Here is an 11759-nt window from a genome sequence, read left to right as displayed (position 1 = left end):
GCTGAAATTTATCATTTGAATTAGGTCCATTGCTCACTGATTTTTAAGAAAATTGAGACATCAGAACGGGTTAATTGAAATGAATACGTTTTTTTGTTTGTTTGTTTACTTAAGGGTGTGTGCTTTGAAAAAGGCTGTCCTCAAACTCATCTCAGGAAGGATGAAGGAAGTGCTGATCTTGCATCTAACACCTTTGTGGTCAGATAACAGGCGTCACAGAAAGGGATTTCCACTCAGATGTAGGCAGTTCTAGGGATCTAACCGAGGGCTTAGAGTGGGCAAGGTTAACTGTCTGCTGTTGGAAATACATCCCCATCCCCAACACGATTATCTTTGCACAACTGGTCAGAATTATAAAGAAATCCTCAGCTCCTGGTAGACCTTGTCAAGGGTTGTTTCAAGTTATACCACAAAAACAAAGGGCTGGAAATAGACTTGTGCAGATTTAGAAGAGAGGCAGTAACCAGAAGTGTGAGGTAAGACATTGGATAGAACGGAAACCCCTCATAGGCACCAGGACCCCCAGATATTTCCACACCATGAAAAGGAATCGTCTTGCCATATGATAATTCTTTAATGCATTTCTAATCTCAGAATGACAAGGACATGCTGGGAAAACGTGGCTGCCATGGGATCAGACCGGCCACATACCAGTGAAGGTCTTGCTAGGGTACAGTTCTGGGATAGGGAACGGGACAAAGATTCCTCCTCTTGACACTTGGGCTATTCTGAGAGATCAGGAGAGAGAGAGAGAGAGAGAGAGAGAGAGAGAGAGAGAGAGAGAGAGAGAGAGAGAGAGAGAGAGAGAGAGAGAGAGAGAACACAGGAGAAAGAATTTTTAAGGAACCTCAACACAGGCATACGATTCTCACAGCTTGCATCAGCACTCTTGAAGGCTGAACAGGCAAGATGAGCCCCACCGAGCAGCCTCAGAAGAGCCTCCCAGATTAACACATTACTTAATATCTGTTCTCGGCCAGGTACCAGGGACCCAGTGTTGGGCCCTAGACTAAGAGAGATTGTCCTCATATTTCCATAAGACCTCCAGAGCTACTGGCGGATCTTTTCTTCCTTCCCGCAAATGCCTTCACGAGGTGGACAGTCATTCTTGCCCTAGGAAGATAGTTCACCAGGGCAAATGGACTCATGGAGTAGCGAATTGGAAGGCCCCTTCTACACTTTACTTTTCCAAGGGTCATATCTTCCCTGTAAAGGCATCCTGTTCACTGAAGGATCAAACTGCTCTTCTTTAAGCACCTCAGGGGCTCAACCCATAGCAACCGTCAGTCATCCAAGAAATCCAGAAAGGAAAGCCTCTGATTGGATAAGACAACCCGAGTGGTCCCGCCTTAGAACCAGAAGGAAAAGAACCCTTCCTGGGTGAGATGCTCTCCCACCGGAACTGTAGGGCACTCCCTTCAAGAACCTGAAGAGGCAAAGTTCCAGCGACTTCGACAGCATTCCTGTCATGAAGCATGGGGACATCAACTACCTGCCTGACGAGGGACCTGATATGAAAAAATGGAAGTGTCAGTACATGCTAGGAGTGATGAGGCGGCCATGTCCGTGAGGGGATGTTGTCCTTCAGAGGCGGCTGGATAGGAGCTGCTCACTAGCGTGCGCACGGGCGTGCGTGGGCGTCGAACGTCTTGACAGCATGACTACTATGCACAACCCTGGAACCTGCCGCCTCATCTTGCTCTTTCCCCACTTTCAGGTGCTGAGGCACCCATGGTCTTGCCGGCTCGAGAGGTAAGAAATGAGGAAGAGAGTGGAAGCAGCCAGCCTGGGGCTGGAGCCCCAACAACAGAATTGGGAGGAGAGGAAGAACTAAGAAAGATGGGGAAGAGTGGAGAAGGTCCCTCTGTTGCTGTAGCTTCCGGACTCACAGATGAAGGGAAGCAAGAGGGTACTAGCCACATTAGCCAGGAGAGGGAGCATTCACCTCAGAAGCCAGTCCCCAAGAGCATAGGGGGCCCCAAGGCTGTACAGCCTGTGCCAGTGTTAGTGCCCCGTGTGAAGCATATGTCGCATATGCTGCCTCGAGCACAGTGTATATCAGTAAAAGTACTTGGTGTACAGCCTGTGCCCATTTCTGTACGCCTTGTAGAACCTATGGCGTTCACTGTGCCCCAGGTACGGCCTATGCCTGTCACTGTGCCCCATTTACAGCCTGTGCCCATTTCTCTACCCCGTGCAGAGCAAATGCCAATCACTGGGCCCCAGGTACAGCCTATGGCTGCTACCATGCCCCACATACAACCTGTGCCAATCAGTGAGCTGCAGACATGGCCTATGCCCATTACTGAGCCCCACGTACAGCCTAATACATTCAGTGTGACCCAGGTTCAGCCTATGCCTGTTCCTGTGCCTCATATACAGTTTATGCCAATCCCTGTGCCCCAGGTACTTCCTATGCCTGTGACACTGTCCCATGTACAGCCTATACCAGTCACTATGCCACACATACACCCTAAGCCTGTTGTATAAAAGTTACTGGGCCCCACGTCTGTTTTATAAAAGTTACTGTGCCCAAGGTCCAACATATACCAATTAAGATACCTAACATAGCACATATGCCAGTGCCTGAGGCACAGCCTATGCCTGTGAGGGTGGCCTGCACACAGCCCGTACCCATGAAAGTGCCCAGTGCCCAGTCTATACCAGGTAGAGAACCCAGTATCCAACCTATGCCAGTTGTGACACCCGATATACGGCCTGAACCAGTTCCAGATGTTGACGTCCATCCTGTGCCAGTGCTGGTGCCCCATCGCCGCCTCCATGACAGGTTCACATGGCTGCAGCTGCAGGAGTTGGAACGCATTTTCCAGAGAAATCATTATCTAAATGCTGAAGAAGGGTAAGCAGGTTGTGCGGCCTCAAGTCCTTTGAGGGGGAACAACCTGGTACATAGGGGCCTCTGGCTCGCTGTCACCTGTCCTTATTTTCATTTATTGAAAAGTTACATTACATTTTGAAGATTTAGTCTTTGTCTTGGTGTCGGGGTCGGGGGAGCTGTGTCTCACATTTGGAGGTCAAAGGACAGACAGCTTGAAGGACTTGGTTCCTTCCTTCGAGGATGTGGGTCCGGGGCTTAAAATCAGTTCCTCATCCTGGCTGGCAAGCGGGCTTATCTGCTGAGCCATTTTGTATGCCTCCTTTTTGTCCTCTGGAACGGAAATCCACCCACCCATTCAGGCCTGCAGGAGCCCTGCCTTGCTGTCCTAGGGTTCTGTGATGGGCGTGGGGCTCTTCTCAGGTAGTATTTAGCGGACCCAGTAGAAATGTTTACCAGTGCCTGTTGATCTAAGGAGGTCAGGACGGGACTGCCTGGAAAGCCTGAGATGTGGCTGGCACAACACAGGAAACACTCTGCCTTTGTTGGACATCACATATTTGTCTTTCGCTGACTCACGGTAAACACATCGACACATTTCCCTTAATTGCTGTTTTTTGCATTTTCTGAAAATTTCTGCGCCCTCCCCAAAAAATTTTCCTTAAAGATAAGCTTCAGTGCAAGTCGGTGGCAGCGCGTGCTTTTAGTCCCAGCGACTGGGAGGCAGAGGCAGGCAGATCTCCGTGAGCTCCAGGCCAGCCTGGGCTACAGAGTGAGTTCCAGGACAGCCAGGGCATTTACCCTGTGTGGAAAAGGAGGAAGAAAGGGAGAAAGGTATAAGCTTCAGTGTTGGTCATGGTGACTTCTGCATTTCTCATCACTGAAAAAACCAGTGCAGTCTCTTGCTTCCTAGAAAACTATCTCAGCACCGGGAAAATCCACTGTGTTCATCAAACCAGTGTGTCTGTAGCCCCAGCATTTGAGAAGGACACTAGGTCACACACTCAAGGTCGTCCTCAGTTACGTGCAGCCCAGTACCCAAGAGACCCTCTTTGTTGGTGGTTTAGGCCTGGGTTTTACTTTTTCTTTTCTTATCTTCTGGTTTTCTTATGCAGGGTCTCACTCTGTAGCCCAGAATGGACTCTAACTTTCAGGATGGCTCTAATTTCAGTCTTCCTCATGCCGGGAATCTAGCACTGTGTGGCCAGCAATGAACACTTTTGAGACATGTGTTTTGTGCCTGACATGATTTTAACATTTTGTTTCCCTGGCATGGGAGATGGTTCTGACCTGAGACCCAGAGAGAACCAAGTCCAGGTAGCCATGCTCTGATTCCCCATGTACACTGTGACCACTGTGATACAGAAATATTCTCTCTCTCATTCTCTCTCTCTCTCTCTCTCTCTCTCTCTCTCTCTCTCATACACACACACACACAGACACACACACACCCTCTCTCTCACACACACAGACACACACACATACACACACACACATACACACACACACACACACAGTATATGAAGCGAATGTAACAGGCCATGTCTTGATGGGCTATGTGTTGGACAGCTTTACATGTTAACAGAACATCAGGAATCGTCAGGCAATTTCCAAGAGGCCATCTTCTTTTGTGCTATCCTTCCATGGTGGCAAAGGCCCTCACCCAGGAATTTCCTGTGAGCATTTGGTTTTGGAGCTCTTGCTTTGCACTGTGACATTTTTGAAGCAGTTTTATGCTCCACACACCCAGTGTTCGGGGCATCTCTCGGAGGTATTCTCGGTCTCTATTGTTGGTTTTCTATTGCTGACTAGCTCTGGACCTAGGTCTTTGACTATGGATAGCCCGTTCTGCTGAATTAAAGTCACCTGTACAAACTGGCCGTCCTAGAGGGCGGGCACTGAGACAAGTATTTTAATAAATGTAGAGTCTGTAACATGCTTCATTTCATCTGTGCGTCCAAATACTGACCTCCTGCTATTTTTGCTCTCAGAAAACAGCTGGCAAGATGGATGTGCGTGACGGAAGGCAAAGTGCAAGTGAGTAGTCAACAAAAGGCCACTGGACCCAGCACAGCCATTCGAGAACTTCCCTCAGGACTGGGATATGCTTGTCCTGTCCCCAAAGTCGGAGTGTTGTTTTGACCTCACTGTGTCTCAAAACGACATTGAAAAGGTTCCTTTTAAAGTGTGTGTGTGTGTGTGCGTGCGTGCGTGCGTGCGTGCGTTCCCACTTGTCACATGTATGTGAATGAGTGCCTATGGCAGTCACTAGAGGATATTGGGAGCCCTCTAGCTGAAGTTACAAAGGATTGCTAGCCAGCAGAGAGGGGAGCTGGGAACTGAATTCAGGCCCTCAAGAGCAGCAAGTGTCTTTCTCCTTGGGCCATTGCTACAGCCACATTGAAGTAATATTCAAACTTTGTGGTCTTTGTGGGTAGAAAATTAAACCAGAAGCCTCACTGTACAGAACCAGCCCATTTTAATTCGAACCCAACTTCCTAATGGGACACTGATTAGAACAAAGCTACGTTCTCTCTTAAACATATATGTATTGCACACACAAGTGTCCTGTGCCACGCTTAAACATATATGTATTACACACAAAAATGTCCTGTGCTTAAATTATGAACACATGTTCCGTAACTTACAAAATATGTAAATATTCTATGTGTCTGTAGCTGTATTTGTCAGGTTTCAAACCTGGGGCAGAAGGCTAAGTGTCTATGTAGCATATCAAAGACGACCTGGCCTCCAGGTTCTCCCTGCAGCCAAGCTCCCTACCTGCAAAAGGCCACTCTGGCTTGCACATCCGCCCTCCCTCCCTTTCTCCCTCCCTCCCTTCTTCTCTCCCTCTCTCCCTCTCTCCCTCTCTCCCTCTCTCCCTCTCTCCCTCCCTCCCTCCCTCCCTTTCTCCCTTCCTTCCTAAACCTCACCAGCTCAAGCTAGGTTCCCTTCCCAATATAACTGAATCTTTTTGGTTACCCGTCATTATGTCTTCTCTCCTTGGTTCTCTTGGATGCTGCACCTGTTTCCCCGTCTTTGTTCTACATCCCCTCACCCACTCTCTTCACATGGGACAGTTCAGTCTGGTCATGTCCCCTCTGGACTTCCACACATGTCCCGCCTCTCCCAATGCTCTCTGTATATCAGTAATAACCCTTCTTCATCATACCCAGGACCAGTCATTCTCCTTCCCTTTTTATTTCTTTTTTCCATTTGTCTGGCAGTGAACCTGGGACCAGTCATGTTCCTTCCCTTTTTATTTTATTTATTTATTGTTTATTTATCTGGTGCTGACACCACGGAGAGGCATAAATGAGCTTCCTGCTAGGGAACTCAGCCCTTCTTAGTCAAGCATCTGCTCTGACTCTTCTCAGTATGTGTGGATCATTTGATTCTGCAGACTTGTGCCACCCACAACATTTGATTCCACAGCCTAGGGTCTCTCCTTCAGCTGCTGCTCCCCTCTGCCTGCTTTCTAACTGCTGCTCTCATCTCTCTGGTGTCTGGTCAGCTATGTCCTCCATGTGGGCACTCTATACTCTATCCACGTCTCTATGGTTCCTTCAGCCGGCTGCTCCTCTGGCCTGCTACACCCACGGAGACATCTCTCTTATTCTCCTGCTCTCTCCCCTCCTCTTCTTACTGGGTAAGTGTTACTCCAAGCTGCCTGCTAGTCTACTGTTACTATAAAAGCCACCATTCTATACCAGGAAGTTCCTCTTACGTCCACTGGGCTCCAATCATAAGGGCAAGGGACACCTTTCCACTGTGACTTGGAGCATGTTTGTCTCTGACAGGTGTCCCATTCCACTTGGGATGCCGTGGATAGATATTCTTCTTACTGAGCATCTTACCCATGTCAGTTACTGGCATTTCTGGACTCTGGCCTGCTACCTCCACTTGGATCTCTCTCCTGCTGGTTTCCTTTCTCCTGTCTCCTCCCTTCTCCTCTCCCCACATGCCGCAGTTCAGTCTGGGCACACACTCTGAACTCTTCCAGATGTCCCTGCTTTTCCACGTATCTATTATAGACTTTGTCCTCCACCGAACCTAGGTGCAAGTCATGGTCCTACTGTGTTGCCTTCTTTCTATCAGTATTAACAATACATTTATAAATAGGTTAACATACACTCAAGTCCTTTAATGCTGGTATCCTTTAGATAGCGTTTCTCTGTGGACACTTCCTGGGATTATGACATATAAAGGATTCAAATCAGTGTAGCTAGGGGCACCACGATTCTGCACTATTTGGAACACTGAAAACTAAGCATAGATTCTATCCTTACAGGGGTAACTTGGGTGAGAATAATTCACAGAGTGAACCCTGTACTCATAATGCGGATGTAAACTTGGTTAAACAGAGGCTGATTGGAATGGGGGAAGCGTAGAGTCCAAATGCCCTGTCCTCCTCCTGCTGTTTGAAGCGCCCGGTGAAGCCACACAGATTAGGGCACCCAGCATTATGATTGTCTGCAACACACTAGTGCATCTGCCTGAAAATGCTACTAACATCCTCCAGTGGATTACTGTAGAGAGGGAGAAAGACATGCGTCATCTGGACACTTGTCCAGGGACGATTTTGCAGTGCTGGGGTGGAAACCAGGGCCTCCCACATTCTAGGCAAGCACTGGACCCAGCACCAGCCCCTCAGCCCCTTACAGAATTAGGGCAGTGAGACAGCAGGTTCTTCTGTGCGGTATAAAATATAGGGCCTGCTAACACCCCATGGTGTGTTTTCTGGTTATGTCCTGATTACTCTACTGAACAAATCCCTCTTCCCTCTCATTGTAGAGATGGTTCAAGAAGAGGAGAGAGCAGTTCTGGAGAGGGCAGAATCTGTCGGGGCCGAGCAGTGCTCCTCCTAGGCCTCAGTCCACTTCTCTGAAGACAGTGCACAAGCCATAGTGTGCCACCCTTGACCTGGAACCACTTGTGGTCGCATTTGGTCTCCCACTCACGTTATTCCATCTTTCCTCCCTAAGAACTTGTACTTGAAATAAATACCTTGTCAGCTCATCTGCTTCATGTGTCTTCTGCATAAGGATGGTATGCGGGGCCAGTTATCAAGGACATTTGTCCAGGAACAAATGCCAATTAAATGCCATTTAAAACAAGTGCCAAGGTCTCCTTCTGTGGGGTGACTTTGCTGAGCATCAGTAGGCCTTTTATATCCTACATGCTTGTTAAGTGGTGTAGCATGTTCCCATTGATGCATCCATTCCTTTACGTCCTCTATCACGATGTTTGCATCCTCACCCTGACCACATTGCACCAGAGATGTACAAGAGGGACATGAGGAGCAGGGCAGTAAGCAACATCTCTTCAGGACTTCTGCCTCACGCCCTGCCTCAGTTCCTAGGCCGGCTTCCTCAATGATAGACTGGAAGCTCTAAGAGGAAATCAAACCATCCCTCCCTAGTTTGCTTTTCTACGTGTATTTTAACATGGAAGAAGAAAGCAAACTAATCCGGGCCCAAATAAAAGAAATGGACTGAAATCCAATCAAAGATTTATTGTTTGTTTGGGGGTTGTTTTTTTCTTTTCTTTATTTTTCAAATTTAACACAATTTCTTCAATGAATCGTTGGTAATTTCACAACATATATCCCAATTCGTCTCGCCTCCGAGACTCTCCACATCCTCCCTTCACGCATGCAGTACCCCCAAAACAAAATTTTAGAAAATTAAACTAATCCAAAGAAAACAAGTAAACAAACAAACAAAAAACTGAAAACAAACAAAACGGCCCCTCCTGTTCCTCCATCTCTCCTGCCTCTCTTCGTTCTTCCTGGACACAGTGGAAACCTTACTGTGTCACACCGTAGACTTTTTTTGTCCCATCAGCTTTATGGTTCACGGCCTCTGGTCTCTGGCAAACCATCATCACTGGCCCCTCACTGCAACTCCTCTGGGACATCTCGTGACCTCCCCGTACCACGGAGGTTCTGTATCTTCTCACGGGTACAGTCCCTTCACTTTCTACAGCAGGTCCTGGGTGGTTTAGATGTTAGGGTGTGCCAACGCCAGGCCTGGTTCTAACCCTGGGTGGTAGTTGAAGCGGTGAGTTCGGGCCAATGTGGTCATCTCCCTGCAGTGAGGGCTGGAGCCTGCTTCACTATGCCCATCACCCGTTCCCCCTTGTCTGTGGTGAAGGGTGGGGCCAGCTCTCCCATGAGTGTGGGGCCAGCTCTCTTGCTATACTTCCAGCAATTAGTAGGACCTGGTCTGCATGGCCCTTGGATTTCATCACGCACGGTTCCTCTGCCCCTTGAGGGGACATGGGCCACAGACATCAACACAGACCCCAGCTGCCACGGGATCGTAGACCTAGACGTGACAGGAACTCATCCACTGATTTGTAATGTTCAATTACCATGTAAGGATGGCCAACTTGCTGATTATTAGAAACATTAAATATCCATTAATTTATATTCTTACTTGTTTTGTTTCTGAATGAAAAAGACACGAAAAGGAAAGGCACAGGTGGGTGGTCACGGATTTCACAACAGGTTGAATGAAAAAAATAAAGAAATAGAAGGCAAGGACATGACTGATGCTAGGTACGGTGGGCCAGAAGGCTCATTGTAGATAAAAGGGAGAGTATAGCCAGAGGAGGGGCATCTGGAAAGTCCAGAGTGGACATGACCCTAGCTTGTGACGCGGGGGAAGATGGGACAGCAGCTGCTGAACAAGAGGGGCAGGCTGGGCTGAGAGACGGGCCAAGAGAATAGAGAAAGACTGGGTACCAAAATGCTGGGTAGAGGGGAGGCCAGGTGGGGAAAGGCAGCCCAGGACCTGAGCTGGGGAAGTTTAGGGAAGGGAAAAGGGTGCCAGTCAGGAGGGCCCTGTAACAGGGAGGGATTGAGGGATGCAGGAAGGAGCTGGCAGCCATTCTCCACTTTAATGTGTTAGATTGTCACTGCATCCTTTCCTCCTTGTTTGAGACCTAACAGTTTAGACACACACACACACACACACACACACACACACACACACACACACAGAGAGAGAGAGAGAGAGAGAGAGAGAGAGCTACATGCAAAAAGAAAAATAGAACCTAGGCCTGAAATCCCAGTATAAAGAGTCCCATGAAGACAAGCCGGGGTATGACTTTGTGTTTCTGACCTACCTGCCTCCACTTCCCAAGGACCGTGATTTCACATGTGCACCACTATAACCTGCTAGTTTTCACAGTTTTTAAATTTTATTTTTGAGACAAGGTTTCTCTGTACATCTTTATGGTCCTGGAATTGACTCTGTAACCCAGACTGGTCTTGAACTCAGAGATTCACCTACTTCTACCTCCTAAGTGTTGAGATTAAAGAAATGCACCACCATTGCAAAGCAGAAAACAGTATAAGACACATTTGGTAGTTTCTTTGATATCAATATATTTTTTTCTTTTCATCTCTCTCTCTCTCTCTCTCTCTCTCTCTCTCTCTCTCTCTCTCTCTGTGTGTGTGTGTGTGTGTCTGTGTGCCTAGGTATGTAGAAGTCAACAGTGAACCTCAGGCATTACTTCTCAGGTACCATCCAGCATGGTTTGTGAGCTAGGTTTTCTTAATGTCCTGGATCTCTCTAAGTGTACAAAGCCTACTTGGAGAATGAGGTTAGAATCCAGATTACTAAACGAGGTAGCACCTTCATCCACGCCATTGAGCTGTCACACACATATTTTGGGGCAAATGGTTGATAATATTGAGGCAAGATTTTCATGCTGTGTCTGCTCTTGCTAAGGAGAGAGAATGGGAGTGTGAACTGCGGGGGCCCTGGAGGACAGATGGAGACTTTTACTAGCCAACAGGAGGTAGCGGTGGGGACAGACAAGGGAGAGTTGCTGCAATGGCTCATCTCCAGTGTCTATGAGTGATGTGGCTCAGGAGACAAAAGCCTGTTTCAGGAGAGGAGGAGGGTGCCTGGGCAGAGAGAAATGAGGGTCCCTAGAGTTCCAGTCATTCAGGAGGTGGGCTGTCCACAAGATATGCATGGTAACTATCCAACCTGGGTCAGTTTGGTGAGCCATGGCCACCGTAAGAAAGAGAAGCTGAGCCTTGTAGAATCTCAGGGGAGCCCATTCCCATTACTAATAGACAGATTCTGGTGTGGGAACACTTGCTCAGACTAATCCTTATAAGGATGCGTGAAGAGGTTCACACTCCTTAGGCTAGGGCCTGGACACTCCTGTTCATTCCTTCCGCTCAGCTTATGAATGGACTGAAGGAGTCCAAATCTGCTTAAACTCATGCTAAGAGTAGGCATGAAAGGGGAAGCTTTCCCAAACTTCAGGAGGTACCCACAAGAGAGAGAGAGAGACAGAGACACACAGAGAGAGCCCACAAGAGAGAGAGAGACAGACAGACAGAGATTGAAACACACACACACACACACACACACACACAGAGAGAGAGAGAGAGAGAGAGAGAGAGAGAGAGAGAGAGAGAGAGAGAGAGACCCAAAGAAGAACCTTGAGGTTTCAAACCTGGGACAACTGACTGAGGTACCTGTGTTAAAGAAACACAACGCAGACACAGGCCCCCATGTTCTTTAGGCCTCCCTCAGTCCCTGCCTGTTACAGGGTCCTCTTCACAGACATACCTGTGCTTGCTCTAAACTCTCTAGTTCAGAGGGCTGGACTGCTCTTCCTTATCTTATTCAATCACTTCGGGTACCTGGCCTCTTCGTCCATTTGGGCCTCCTGGCTGCTGCACCTACTTCTCTTCTCTCCCCCACCTTCCTCGCATGGGCCAGCTTGGTCTGCTCATGTCCTCTCTGGACTCCTCCAGATGTCCCTGCTTCTGGCCATGTTCTCCCTTTTATTTATAATAAATGTTCTTCTCCACCATATCTAAGAGCAGGCATGTCCTTCCTTTTTTATATTTCCTTTCTTTTCATTCATCTGGTGCCGAAACCCGGGGCCAGTC

At 48.1% G+C, this 11759-nt stretch overlaps 1 long non-coding RNA gene across 1 annotated transcript; it reads left to right on the top strand.

Moving 5' to 3' along the window:
• The first annotated feature begins 1384 nt into the window (after positions 1–1384).
• Positions 1385–2860, top strand: LOC146889288 (uncharacterized). Its single transcript, XR_015000187.2, has 3 exons — positions 1385–1529; positions 1718–1752; positions 2728–2860. It is a non-coding gene; the product is annotated as an uncharacterized LOC146889288 (long non-coding RNA).
• The last annotated feature ends 8899 nt before the right edge of the window (positions 2861–11759 follow it).

This window comes from Myodes glareolus, chromosome X (genome assembly GCF_982192425.1).
Source record: "Myodes glareolus chromosome X, mMyoGla1.1, whole genome shotgun sequence".
Taxonomy (NCBI): Eukaryota; Metazoa; Chordata; class Mammalia; order Rodentia; family Cricetidae; genus Myodes; species Myodes glareolus.
This window is presented reverse-complemented; position numbering and strand designations above follow the sequence as displayed.